The 14,651-nt window shown below is 42.2% G+C and overlaps 1 pseudogene; it reads right to left on the bottom strand.

Annotated features, from left to right (window-relative positions):
• Positions 1-266: 266 nt before the first annotated feature.
• On the bottom strand, positions 267-13,651 carry LOC101712476 (coiled-coil domain-containing protein 7-like; annotated as a pseudogene).
• Between the last annotated feature and the right edge of the window lie 1,000 nt (positions 13,652-14,651).

Genomic DNA, 14,651 nt, shown 5'->3' with positions numbered 1-14,651 from the left:
TCACGGATTGCAAAGTGCACACAATCTAATGGGGCCTGTCACAGCCAACCCGGCCACGATGACACAGCATGATGCTTCCCATGGCTGGGGAGACAAGAAGCGCTAGGAGCAAATGTACATCTATGCCGGTGTTGAGTGGGGGAGGATGAGAAGGGAGGGGGAAGCATCTGAGGTGATATCTACTGGAGGGTTTGCCAGGAAAGAAGGGGGAGGGAGCTGTTATGGGGCAGGTGCTGATGGGGGAGGTCCTGGTAGGTTCTGGAACTTCAAGGGGGCCATTTGGCCTGCAGTGCAAGGGGAGAGGGAGAAGCTGTCAGGAGTTAGGCCAATCCCCAGTAAGACCCCAACAGGACCTCTGCTCCTCAGTGTCCCCCAGAAGGCCAGGTATGAGGGGATAAGTGGCTTCCTCAGGATGTCTTGCTGGGGTGCTGCTTCCTGCTGGAGTGGTGGAGGTGATGAAGGACCCTTGCTCACCCTCGGAGGACCAGGTGTGCCCTGGAGGGGCCTGCTGTTGGTTGGGAAGTTGGATTAGAGGGAATAGATGGTCCCTCGCTATGTCCACACTGAGGGGTTCAAAGACCACACAGCAGCCTCATATGCTCCAACTTGGAAGTCCAGCTGTGTTATTTCTGCACATACACACACGTGCGCACACCCATACAGAGTTAGAAGTTTGCCAAGCCTGCTATAACAAAGTATCACCAACATCCAGTGCAACCTCCCATATTTATTGACCCATAGTCCTGGAGGCCACAAATCTAAAGCTGACGCATTGGCAGCCCAGTCTCCTGAAGATGCCAGGGAGAGGCTGTGTTCGCCTCCTCCAGCTGGGGTGGTGGCCCGTGGTCCTTGGTGTCCTTGGCTGCTCCGGTCCCTGCTTCTGCCTTCACATGGCTTCCTTTGTGTGCTCAAGTCTCTCTCTCCTTTCTCTTATAAAGACATCTGTCATCGGATCTGGACCTGCATGAAATCCAGAAGGCTTTCATCTCAAGATCCCTAACTAACCACATGGGAAAGGATCCGAAGGATTGACCTGGGAATGGTAAAATTTTGAGTGATAAAATCAGGCACGGGGCTGGGTTTCATCTCGGGCCTAATCGTATCACACGGGGACTATTCATTCCAGCGAAGCAGGTCCTCAGGGATTCCTCAGAGCAGCCTGAGTTTCCTGGGCCTCTACCTGATTCCTTTACATCTTTTCCACTCCGCAGCACGCATTGGAAGCTGTGTGGTGGCCTCTAGTGGCTTTCAGGGATATAGCATCAGCTTCCGGGGCTACACTGTTCAGAAATCCACTAGCAGTGAAGACATGGGGAAGTCAGCTCCAGGCTGCAGGAGAGGGGGAGCCCCGGAACCGGGCTGGTTTCTTTAGTGGATGTTGGCTGATTTCAAGTCAGTGCTAGGATCTCCACTTCCTATCCAGGCAGAAAAGCATAGCCAACACCAGAGAGCCCAGGCACCGACCAGGCTGAGCCCTCAGGATGTCCCTCAAGGCCTTTTATAGCTGTCAGCTCCCTCTCTACTCTGGTCACACTGGCCCTATGGGGCAGGAAGGGGCAGAGGAAAGAGTTCAGGCTGGATGTGGCTTCAGCTTAAAGCAGAGCACAGGTTCTGCAGTGTTGACTTTCTATTTTATTTTTTTAATTGACAATATATAAAGACAAGCCTCTGTAAGTACAGGTTCTGCTTCAGCGGAGTCAACCAACCACACATCAAAATTGTATCTGTAATGAATACACATGCATTGTTTTCTAACTGTCATCCTCTGAACAATACAGTGTAGCAACTATGTGCACAGAAGCTATGTTGTCTTAGGTGTACTAGCCATCTAGGGATTCTTTACTGGCTACAGGAGGGTGTGCGCAGGTGCTATGCAAATATGTGTTAGGTTTTAGTCCTAATATGTCCCCCCAAAGTTTCATGTGTCTGGAAGGTGATTGGACCCTGGGGGTGCTATACTCACCGGTGGATTCATCCATCTATTAGTCCACGGCTGAATGTGCCTTAGGAGGTGGGGCTGGCTGGAGGGTGGGCACGGGGGGCGTGGCCTGAAGGGTGTATCCTTGTCCCTGGCTCCTCCCATCTCTCTCTGCTTCCTGGCTGCCGTGAGTTGTGTCTTAGTCACTTTCTTGTCGCTGAGACACAATGCCCCACAGCCACAATTTAAAGGAGGAGATGTTTATTTTGGCTCATGCATACAGTCACAGCTGGACGATTCTCAGGCAGAAACAGCATGGCAGAAGGGCTCGGTGGAGGAAAGCCGCTTATGTCATGGTGATCAGGAAGCAGGAGGAAAGGGGGAGCCCAGGCGGGAGGTCATGTCCATGTCATACCCCCAGTGACCCGCTTCTGATCAGGCCTCACGTCCTAACAGCAAGTCAGCTGTATGTCCCCATAATCCAGCGACTCTTCCACAAGCCCCGCCTCTGAGTCCACGAGGCTTTTCGGGGCCATTTCAAATCCAAACCACAACAGGTTTTGATCCACCATGTTCCTTCTGCCACCTTATTTCTACCTTGGAGCCAGAGAACCGTAGACCAAAGCCATGAGCCAGAATGAACCTCTCCTCCCCAAGCTGTGGGTCTTGGGTACTGTGTCTTAGTGATGGCTGAGGCATCTGTGGATCCTGGCATCTGCTGGGAGTCCTGGAACTAATCACCTGCCATGGGTATTGGTGCTGCTCTGAACTCTAGTGTACAGATTCCTGGTTGAGGGCTTGATTTCAGCTCTTTTGGGTTCCCAGCCAGAAGAGAAATTGCTGGATCTTATAGTAATTCTATTTTTAATTTTTGGAGGAACCCTCATACTGTTTTCCACAGTGGCTGTACCATTTGGCATTCCCACCAGCTCCTCTCAAGGGTTCCAGTTTCCCCACATCTCTGCCAACACTTTGCTCCTTTTTCCACTACACCCATCCTAATGGGTGTGAAGCAATTGTGGGTCTCATTGTGGGTTTGATTTGCATTTCCCTAGTAATTATCAGCATTGAGCATCCTTTCCTGAGAGAGGATAGTGATTCAGACTTGGGTGAAAGTACTTGAAAGGGCATAGCTCCCTCTCCGGCTCCTCCCTTCTCTTTCTGCTTGAAGTGAGCTGCTTTTTTCCACCCTGTCCATTCGCCATGGAGCCATCCAAGCTTGGATTGTATCCCCTGAACCATGAGCCAAATTAAACCTCTCCTCCTGTTTAAAAAGAAAAAAAAAAAAGAAAGTACTTGATTTGGAATTAGCGTGAGGTGTCCAGTTTGCAATTTTCAGGGATGTCCTTTGAAATTCGGAGCACTATCTTTATATTTACGGGTTGCTGTCCTTTCTGTTTCTCCCATGAGGTTTTTAAAAATGTGGACAGCGTTGAATTTTGTGAATTCTTTCTCATTCTTCAGCGTGTTATTGGAAGCTTTAATTAATCCTGGGTCTCTGTCCCTTGTTGCTCCTTGTCTGTGACAAAGCTGAAAAGCAGTAAACAAGATCTGAAAACTTCTGCTTTCTTGATTGTCCATAAGCATGACAAGAAAGTTCCAAATAAAGGGGGTGTCTCTAATTTCTTGTATTAAGGGCCCTATTCTCTCGACTGACTCCTCTTGGCCCAGATTGTCATAGCATATGGTGTTTCTCAAGCCCCCTCCTGGGTTCTTGTCACTTCTATGTCCTGTATCCTGTTTTCCATCAGTCCCCTGATTGGTTTTCTCTTTGCTTCCTGGTCAGTTACTTTAAATCTATTTTGTAGTCTCCTCCTCCTCTCTCTCTGTCTCTCTGTCTCTCTCTCTCTCTGTCTCTCTCTCTCTCTCTTCTCTCTCTTTCTTTCATCACTATTGTGGATTGAACCCAAGGCCTTCAGTATATTCCCAGCCCTTTTTTTTTTATTTTTTTGCACAAAATTGTACTTTATTCTAAGCAATACCATGTGTCTGCTCAGGAAGGGTCTCCTTACTTCTCTCCCATTCACTGTTTGAAGGTCGGGATACTTTTCCAAAATATTTCAGAAATTCTACTAGGATCTTTCTTCAAATGGTCTTCGACTTTGAACAGCTGAGATCTGTGGATATTCTTGAATTTTATCATTGGTCTTTTGTCCACCTGTAGCTTTTATTTTATCAATACCAATTTCCACTAATCTCTTGTTCTCATCACTTTGAAGTAACTCCACCCCTTGATTTAGGACTTGGTTAACCTTATGCTTAGTTCTTTCAGCTTCCAGTAATGCCTGTTTAGGTTGATCCTTAAGGGCTTTGTTCTCATTTTTCAGATCATCTGCTACTTTCTGGACTTGAAGCAAATCTTTTTTCATTTTAAACTCTTGAACTATCGGCATCTTCTGTTCTGAATCCTCAGATTTTTCTTTGTCTTTTTTCTTCTCAGGTTTAACAGTTTTCTTTGTTTGGTCATGTGTAGGTTTTGTTTTCTGTGTGCTTTTCTCTGTATCCTTCAACTTTTGTAATTTATTTTCCATCACTGATTTCTCCTCTAACAACAATTCAAAATCACTTTGCTTCTGTTTGCATTTAGCCTCTAACAAAGTTTGATCATTCTTAGCTCTCGCCAATTCACTTGCCTGTTTTCAAGTATTTTCAACACTGCATTCAATTGATTAGTCACTGAATAAAAAGTTTGTGGTTCTTTTGCAGAAACATCCACAGATTCTTCAGTGGAGTGGATTTTTAGGAATTCTTAAATTTGCTGCTCCACAGTTTCACAGCTATCCACTTTTGTTGATGGCTTTTCTTCATCCCTCATTGATTTAGACATCATAGATTTCAAGGAGTATTCAGACCTATGTTTGAAAACATTTCTCAGTTTTTGGCGTTTTTGCATTAAGGTTACTATTTGTGTATGTTTACCATGACAGTTTTATCAGGTGCTGGAAGATCTCCTTCTAAAAGACTATGATCTCTACTTATCTCCTTCATTTGACTGACCTGTCGCTGAAACCACTTAAACAGAGATTCTGAAATATGGTTTCTTCCTTCACTGCTTCTTCTAGCTGAGCTGCACATCAAGAACAAATTCATATCATCCCCAACTGATAAAGGTAAGTCTTCCTGTTCAGGCTTCACTACTTGTTCTTCATTCTCAAAGCCAAATCCATAGACTTTTTCCAAAGTAGAGACAACTGTCTTTGCATGCTTGATAGTCCTGTTCGCTTCATCTTTTCCCACTGATTCATTTGTCCTACTCGATGGAATAAGCAAAGCCTACTGCACAATAGATTCCTCTGTCGGTGGAGACTGTAAGACCACTGGTTCAATTTTATTTTGTACTAATTTTGCACCATGTTTTTCTTTTGTTTTGGGCAATGATGGTGAATTAAGCTGGCCTTTGTTTTTGGTACCTGGGATTGAACTCAGGACCTTGCACTTACAAGGCAGCGGGCGGCACCACTGAGCTAAATCCCCGGCCCGAGATGACCTTTTTTATAAGTGAAATCTTGAATACTTGGCGACTTGTTACTAGTGCCTGGCAAGTGTTTTGCTGGCTTCATTATGTTATTAACTTAGCTTCCAAATTTTAGATGAAAAACTTAATTCTTCCCTCTGCGGCTGCTGGAGCTGTGCCTGCAGGGCTGGCAGGCTGTCTGCTCAGGAAGTTGGGATTCCAAGCTGCCTGAACTCGAGCGAAGGAAGCCTGAGGCTCTACCCTCCACACACTGACATTTGTGCTGACAGAAAAGGCCCGGCCTTTGCGCCCTGGCCAGCTGCAATGACCCCAGCCCTTTTTATTTTGAGACAAGTTCTCACTAAGTTGCCCAGGCTAGGCTTGAGCTTTCAATTCTCCTGCCTCAGCCTCCAGGACTCCTGTCTTTTTCAAATGCTCTGTTTTAGGCCTTTCCCTGAGATCAATCTGTTTATTTTAACACATTCTTTTCAGCTGCACACGGGTCATTCTCCAAAACAGACCACATGCTAGCTCATAGGACATGTCTAAGTAAATGTAAAAGAATTGAAGTTATCCCCTATATATTATCAGACCATAGTGCAATAAAATTGGAGATCAATAACATAAGCCACAAAGCTCCCACAAACACATGGAAATTGAATAACACTCTCCTAAACAACCAATGGGTCACAGAGGAAACTAAAGAAGAAATTAAACAGTTTCTACAAGTAAATGATAATGCCAGTACAACATACAGGAATCTATGGGACACAATGAAAGCAGTTCTACGTGGGAAATTCATAGCAGTGAATGCCCATATTAGGAAAACAGAGAGAACTCAGTTAAATAACCTAATGCAGAACCTCAAACTCCTAGAAAAAGAAGAGCATAACAAACCCAAAGCTCATACAAGAAAGGAAATTATAAAGATCTGAGCAGAAATCAATGCAATGGAGACTAAGAGAACAATACAAAAAATTAATGAATCAAAGAGTTGGTTTTTTGAAATAATAAATAAAATCGATAAACCTTTAGCCTACCTTATCAAAAAAAGGAAAGAAAAGGCTCAAATCCATGCAACCAAGAACGAAAAAGGTGAAGTCACAACAGACCCAGCAGAAATCCAGAGGATCATCAATACCTACTTTGAGAACCTGTACTCTAATAAAATGGACAACACAGAAGAAATGGACAGATTCCTAGATATATACGAATTACCAAAGTTAAATGAAGAAGGTATAGAAATTCTAAACACCCCAATTACAATGAGTGAAATTGAAAATGTAATAAAAAATTTACCAACAAAGAAAAGCCCAGGTCCTGATGGCTTCACTCCTGAATTCTACAAGACATTTAAAGAAGAACTATCACCATTACTCTTAAACTCATCAAGGAAATTGAAAGAGAAGCAAGGCTTCCAAATTCATTCCTGGAAGCAAGTGTTACTTTGATTCCAAAACCAGGGAAAGACCCAACCAAAAAAGAGAACTACAGGCCAGTCTCCCTAATGAACATAGATGCAAAAATCCTCAAAAAGATCCTGGCAAACAGAATACAGAGGGTCATCAAGAAGATCATACACCCTGACCAAGTTGGATTTATCCCAGGGATGCAAGGATGGTTCAACGTTTGTAAATCAATAAATGTAATACACTATATTAACAGAGTCAAGGACAAAAACCATATGATCTGGGCCAGGGATTTAGCTCAGTGGTTCTGGTGCCTGCCCTGCAAGCATAAAGTCGCAAGTTCGATCCCTGGTACCAAAACAAACAAACAAATAAACAAAAATACCCATATGATCATCTCAATAGACGCATAAAAGGCATTTGACAAAATCCAACACCCATTTATGATAAAAACCCTACAGAAAATTGGAATAGAAGGTCTTTATCTCAACCTGATTAAGGCTATTTATGAAAAACCAACAGCCAACATCATACTAAATGGTCAAAAACTGAAAACTTTCATGCTAAAATCAGGAACAAGACAAGGATGTCCACTATCACCACTCCTGTTCAATATAGTTCTGGAGACATTAGCCACAGCAATTAGAAATGAGAAAGAAATAAAAGGAATAAAGATAGGAAAGGAAGAAGTTAAACTGTCATTATTTGCTGATGATATGATGCTTTACATAGAAGACCCAAAAAACTCAGTCAAAAGTCTTCTAGACCTAATTGACAGATTCAGTAGTGTAGCTGGATATGAGGTCAACACTCAAAAAACAATAGCCTTCTTATGCACAAATAGCAGACTCATTGAGAGAGAAATTCGGGAAACAATTCCTTTTACAATAGCATCCAAAAAATGAAATATCTAGGAATCAACCTAACAAAGGAAGCAAAAGACCTCTACACTGAAAACTACAGCACTCTGAAAAAGGAGATCGAGGAGGATATAAGAAAATGGAAAGACATTCCTTGTTCCTGTGTAGGAAGAACAACTATAGTGAATATGGCCATACTTCCAAAACTACTATATAGATTTAATGCAATGCCAATTGAAATTCCAACAATATACTTCACAGAACTAGAGAAAACAATCCAAAAATTCATTTGGAACAAGAAGAGACCTAGAATAGCAAAAGCAATTCTAGGCAATAGAGACATAGCTGGGGGTATCACAAACCCCAACTTGAAACTATACTACAAAGCTACTGTGATAAAAACAGCATGGTACTTGCAAAGAAACAGACCTGAGGATCAGTGGAATAGATTAGAAGATGCAGAAACAACTCCAGACATACTCAGCCACCTCATCTTTGATAAAGGAGCCAACCACCCTCACTGGAGGAAAGATAGCCTCTTTAATAAATGGTGCTGGAAAAAACTGGATTTCAACCTGCCATAGATTAAAACTAGACCCCTACCCATTACCATGCACTAAACTAAGATCGAAGTGGATTAAAGATCGAAATATTAAGACAGAAACACTAAAATTTCTGGAAAATAAGTTAGGTAGAACTCTTGAAGACATTGGCATAGGAAAAGACTTTATGAACAAAACCTGAGTAGCACAGGAGCTAGCACAAAGAATCAACAACTGGGATCTCATCTTATTAAAAAGCTTCTGCACAGCAACTTTAACCACCAACAGAGCTAAGAGACAACCTACAATGTGGGAAAAAATTTTTAGCAGCTGTACCTCAGACAAAGGTTTACTATCTAGAATACATAAGGAATTGAAAAAAATCAGATCCCCCCATATTCAAAGACCCAATTCAAAAATGGGCATCTGAAATGAACAGACATGTCTCAGACAAAGAAGTAAAAACAGCAAATAAATATATGAAAAAACATTCAACTTCACTGGTTATTCGAGAGATGCAGATGAAAACAACACTGAGATTCCACCTCACCCCAGAAAGAATAGCTGCTATCAAGAAATCAACCAATAACAAATGCTGGTTGGGGTGTGGAGAGAAAGGAACCCTTCTCCATTGTTGGTGGGAGTGCAGACTGGTGCAACCACCATGGAAATCAGTGTGAAGATACCTCAAAGAACTAGGGCTGGAGGTCTCATTTGACCCAGCTATTCCCCTGCTGGGTATCTTCCCCAAAGAATTAAAAGAATCATACCACATTGATATATGTGCACCCATGTTTATAGCGGCACAGTTTGTAATAGCTAAAACATGGAAACAGCCCAAGTGCCCATCAACTGGAAACTGGATAAAGAAGATGTGGTTTATTAACAAAATGGAGTACTACTCAGCCATAAAGAATGAAAAATTAGAGACATTTATAGCTAAATGGATGCATATTGAGGCCATACTCTTAAGTGACATAAATAGGACACGTATGTGTAAATACTGAATAGTTTCTCTAGTGTGAGAAACTGAAAGTGTTAATAAGGATTAAAATGAATAATTCATAATTTGAAATAGGAAAAGGTCCAAAGGTGTAGGGGTGGTGGGAAGGGAAGGGGAAAGGGAAGAAGGGAAAGGAAAAATTATGAGAAAAGAAAAAAAATGGAAGCGAAATTTATGTAAATGGGGAAGGGTGGAGGGGGTGAAGGGCCCACAGGCAATGGGGAAAAAAATAAGAACTAAGATACATCATGTACAGGTCCAAGCACCCAATGATAAATGGAAACGTATTGTATACCTAAAATGTACCAATAAATGAATGAAAAAAAATCTGTGTATTTTAGTTAGAGCAGATAGCACTAGCTGGTACAACAAGCAAGCTCCCATCTGGCCATGGCTTAACATAGTTGAAGCTCAGTTCTCACTCACTAAGTGGTTCAGTGTGAGTGTATGGTTTAGTGGCTTCTGGGCATTCTCTTCCAGAAATCATCCAGAGACCTAGCTTTCTCCCATCTTATGGCTCTGTTATTCCCTACAGCTCCCCAGATACTGCCTGCCAGAACCTGCATCTGGATGCAGGAACTGGAGTTCTGGAAGATGAGGCAGATATATAGATTGACTAGGTTTGGAAATGGCATACATTCCTTCTCCTTGCATTCCCACTGGCTGGATCTCAGTCACATGACCATACCCAACTGCAAAGAATGCTGGGAAATGTACTGTAGCTCTATGCCTGCCAATAAAAGGGAGTTCCTGGGCCGGGGATTTAGCTCAGTGGTTCCAGCGCTTGCCTCAAAAGCAAAGGTCCTGAGTTGGATCCCTGGTACAAAAAAAAAAAAAAAAAAAAAAAAAAAGAGGGAGTTCCTTTGCTGAGCAACTACAGAGTCTCAGATCCACTTATTCACAGCATAGCCACAGTTTCTCTTTCTCATTGTGTGCTCTTCAAACTTTTCATCTCAGGCACATTTCTCAGTCTGGATCTATGATTTTTAAAAGACAGTTTCCTTTCCTACCTCACTTCTCTTTTGAGGAGGTAAAGTCTTATTCCCCTTCATGTGAATTCAGGCTGGTTTTTATGACTTGCATCACTGATGGAATATGGGTTATATTGGTCACCTTTCTGTTGCTGGAATGAACATCATTCAGATGAGAAAGGTTTATTTTGGCTCGCAGTTTCATTGTTAATTTTTTCTAGATGATCTGTCTATTTGTGATAGAGGGGTGTTGAGGTCCCCCACTACAATAGTATTAGTGCTTATTTGGTTTTTCATGTCCATTAATATTTGTTTTGTATAGTTGGGGGCATTTGTATTTGGTGCATATATATTTAGGACTGTCATCTCTTCCTATTGGATTGTTCCCTTCACAAGGATGTAGTGACCATCTTTGTCTCTCTTGATTAGTTTTGGTTTGAAGTCTACTTTGTGTGCAAATAAGATTGCTACCCCTGCTTTTTTCTGGGTTCCTGTCATGTGGAGAACTGTTTTCCATCCTTTTACTGTCAGTCTATGAATTTCCTTTTGAGTTAGGTGTGTTTCTTCTGTACAGCATATTGCTGGATTTTGCTTCTTAATCCATTCTGTCAGTCTATTTCTTTTGATTGGTGAATTGAGGCCATTAACATTGATAGTTATAATTGATAGATATTGACTCATCCTTGTCATGATGTTTTACTGTTGTTGGCTCTTTTCTTATTTTCCCCCCTTTCCCTTTAGTGTCTTACCTCGCCTGGTGGCTTCCCTCTGTTGGGCCTCATGGAGTTGTGACCTTCACTGTCTTTTTCTAGGATATTGCTTAAAATTGTTTGGAGTGCTGGTTTGGTGTCCATGAAATATCTCAGGTGTTCTTTGTAGTGGAAGCATCTAATTTCCCCATAGATTTTGAAAGATAATTTTGCAGGCTACAACAGTCTAGGTTGGAAGTTATTTTCTTTTAGGGCTTGAAATACTTCACTCCAGGCTCTCCTTGATTTGAGGGGTTGTGTTGAGAAATCTGCAGTGATTCTGATGGGCTTTCCTTTGTAGGTGATTTGTTTCTTTTCTCTAACTGCCTGTAGAATTTTATTCTTCTGTTGGGTTTCTGGGATCTTGACTATTATATGTCTAGGTGTAGATTTTTTTTGATCTTGGCTAGTTGGAGTTCTATATGCCTCACTTATCTGTACGTCCAATTCTCCACCTCTGTCTGTGAAGTTTTCTACTATTACTTCTGTGAACAGTTTTTTTATGTCAATTGTACTTTCTCCTGTTTTTTCATGGACCCCTATCAGCCTTATGTTATTCTTCTTTGCATCATCTAGCAGCTGTTGGATTGATTTCTCATGGTCCCTTACTATCTTTAAGAAATCTCTATTTTCATGGTCCTTAACTGCAATCCTATCTTCTATATCTGATATTCTGTCTTCAGATTCCCTTAATCTGCTCTGCATGCTTTCAATGGAGTTTTTAATCTTCTGAATATCTGTTTGAATCTGTTTCATGGATTCCATTTCTTTCTTAAGTTGGGTGATCATGGTTTCCATTTCTTTCTTATGCTGGGGATTCATGGCTTCCAACATGTTTCTGAGCTCATCTATTTTTTTTTACCTGTTTCTGTTCTAGAGCCTCTAATCATGTCTTTCACTCTGCTCACCATCTCTGTAGTTATCTGGGAGATTATTTCTGCTTTGAATTTTTCTAGAGCCTCATGCATTTGTTTTGTTACTTCCTGTGCTATCAGTTCAGGGTGTCCAGGTGGTTGATTATCAGAATTTTCCACCTCATCTCTCCCAGAATTTGCCTTTTGTGGGGTGGAAGCCTGAGTTTGTGCCTTGCTTGAATGTCTTCTCATTTTTGTTTTTGGTACTGTCCTGGGTTTAATTCCTGGATTGATATTTCAAAATTGCTTAATGTAGGTATCTTTGTTGCTTGTGTTTAAAACCTTTGTGGAATGATTGCTTTTCAGAGGTGTCTTCCAGATATAGCTGGTGTTTAGGTTTTGAGACTCTAATGACTCTGAGGCTATTTCATTTTCATTATACCAGGAAAGAAAACTGATTAGATCAATCACAACATCTTAGCCCAAATGATAGAATCAGTAATACCATAGCATCAAGCGCAGCTTAGAAAATGACAATTAGTGGTAGTTATTAATCTATTACATTTAACTGTGTGAATTAAATCAAAACCAAGGACCAACCCAACATATGTTTATAGTAAATAAACTCTTCATTATAGCAACTTTAACCTTCGAGATGGGGAGTTAGAAGGAGTTGGGGAGGGAGGGGCAGGTAGAAAGATCAGGAAAGATTAGCGGTGAGGCCAGAAGACACAGGAAGTTCACACAAACTCTAAGAAATTGTTAAAGGCAAGAGGAAAAGGCAGAATGGAAGAACAAAGATGTGAACAGAACCACCTAACAGCAATAAGGAGGCTAGATACTGTATTTATTTTCCTTTAAAACTAATGATAATCAAGAGAAGGAAAAAGAGAAGAAAAGAATAATAAAAGAGAAATCTGAATTCAGTCCAGAAAGAAACAAATGGGGAGATGAAGAGCAATGTGAGACAATGAGAGAACAGAGAGAGAGAGAGAGAGAGAGAGAGAGAGAGAGAGAGAGAGAGAGAGAGAGAGAGAATAGATAAAAGAAAGAAAAAAAAGTAAAAATGAAGAATTAAAAATAAGAGAAAAATTTTTTTTTCTTTTTTGCAAATAACAAAAAATAAAAATGATGGGCCTCCTTCAGGGTATGTCTCTGCTGTCACAGTAGGCAATGTAGGTAGCCGTGTGCATATACAAGTCAATGAGTCTCAGCAAGCCAGTAGCAGACCTGTTAGCTTCAGGCAGATTTCTGGCTGCTAGTCCCAAGGTGAGCTCCCTGTCCTCCTGCAGGGTTGAACTCTGCAAAGTTCTACTGCAGGTTCCAGTTGCCCTTCCCCTGAAGATAGTGCAGGTTTCCGATGGGAGGTGATGATCCCAGATGATGATCCCTCCAACTTACCAAGTACAGTGGTCTGGTGTGCCTTTATTGTAGAGATTCTCTTTACTTTTCCGCTGAGCTTCAGTTTTCATCGAGGAGCCTGAGAGGCCTCTTTCTGTTGCTAACTTCTGCTCTATCTTGTGGTGCTCAGGACAAGGGCCTTTATAATCCCCTGTGCCTCTGTAGTGTGGAACCAGGTAGCGGAAGATTGGCTCACAGTTTCAGAGTTTTCATCCATGATTGGCTGGCACCAAGGCAGAACTGTCACGGCAGAAGGGCACAGTGGAGGAGAGCTGCTTACCTCACATTAGCCAGAAAGCAGAACTAGAACAAGAGAGCCAGAAAGATAAGAAAGGGCCAGGGACAAGAATGTATTCTTCCAGGTCACACCCTGAGTGACCTACTTCCTCTAGTCAGGCTGCACCTCCTAACACCATATTCAGCAATGAACTCATTTAGGGATCAATTCGCGTATGAGATGAATGTCTCATGATCCAATCACCTTCTCCATGCCTTACCTCTGAACACACAAAGCTCTTTCAGGGTCATTTAAAAAAATTTTTTTTTCAGGAACATTTTTTTTTTTTTTTTGTACTGGGGATTAAACTTGGGTCCTTACTCTTGCAAGGCAGGCGGTGGAACCACTGAGCTAAATCCCTGGCCCTCAGGGACATTTTTGATTCAAAGCATAACAGGGTTAAGTTCCAAGCCTAGGCTTTAAGAGGATGGGAAACATTCTCCTTCCCTCACTCTCAGCCCTAAGTCTCCATAGATGCCTGGATTTTCCAAGGCTGCCACATTGGGAGGAAGCCCATGCCACACGAGGGGAGCTCCGTGCGTTCCAGTATCACAGGGTGGGTGGCTGAAATAACAGAAATGTGTTTCTCATGGTTCCGGAGGCTGGAAGTCTGAGATCAAGGTTCCAGTAGGACATGCTGTGCCAGGTAAAGGAAAACCAGCCTTCAGTAACATACGTGATGGTGAGGTGGGGTGGGGGAGCCATCCACAGTGCCATGGTTATTTCTCAGCCTTTTGATGAGCCTGTTCCCCAGGGCTGTGAACTTCACAAACATTTCTCAGGTTTTTTTCCTCCTCTTTTCAAAGGGAGAAAATGGTTCTAGTGGCCTGGAGTTGGGTATTTTCCTTCTCTTGTATGGGAGGCTAGAGCTAAATGGAGTTGAGTATCTCTCTTCCCCCAGATCATTTAGGCTCTAGTAAAATCCCAGAAGGTTAGGCTATGGTTAACTAGTTTTGGTTAACTAGCTTCTCCTGAAGGCAGGCCCTGCTAAGAACAGAATGCACTGAGCAAAAGACAAATACCTCGTGTTCTCACTCATGAAGAAGCTAAAAACTTTAATCTCATAGAGACAGAGAATAGAACAGTGATCCTTAAAAGCTGGAAGGGGGGGCGTGGCTAAGCACACGCTGTGGTGGCGTGAACTCGAGTGCCTGTCCATGGTGCTCAAGGCCCACCACCGGCCCTGGAAAGCAGACTCCATAGAACAGGAGGT

The sequence above is a fragment of the Heterocephalus glaber genome, unplaced genomic scaffold (genome assembly GCF_053883595.1).
Source record: "Heterocephalus glaber isolate CG9 unplaced genomic scaffold, H.glaber_assembly_v1.0 deba00001760, whole genome shotgun sequence".
Taxonomy (NCBI): Eukaryota; Metazoa; Chordata; class Mammalia; order Rodentia; family Bathyergidae; genus Heterocephalus; species Heterocephalus glaber.
Note: the sequence above shows the minus strand (reverse complement) of the source record. Positions and strands in the feature narration are given on the sequence as shown.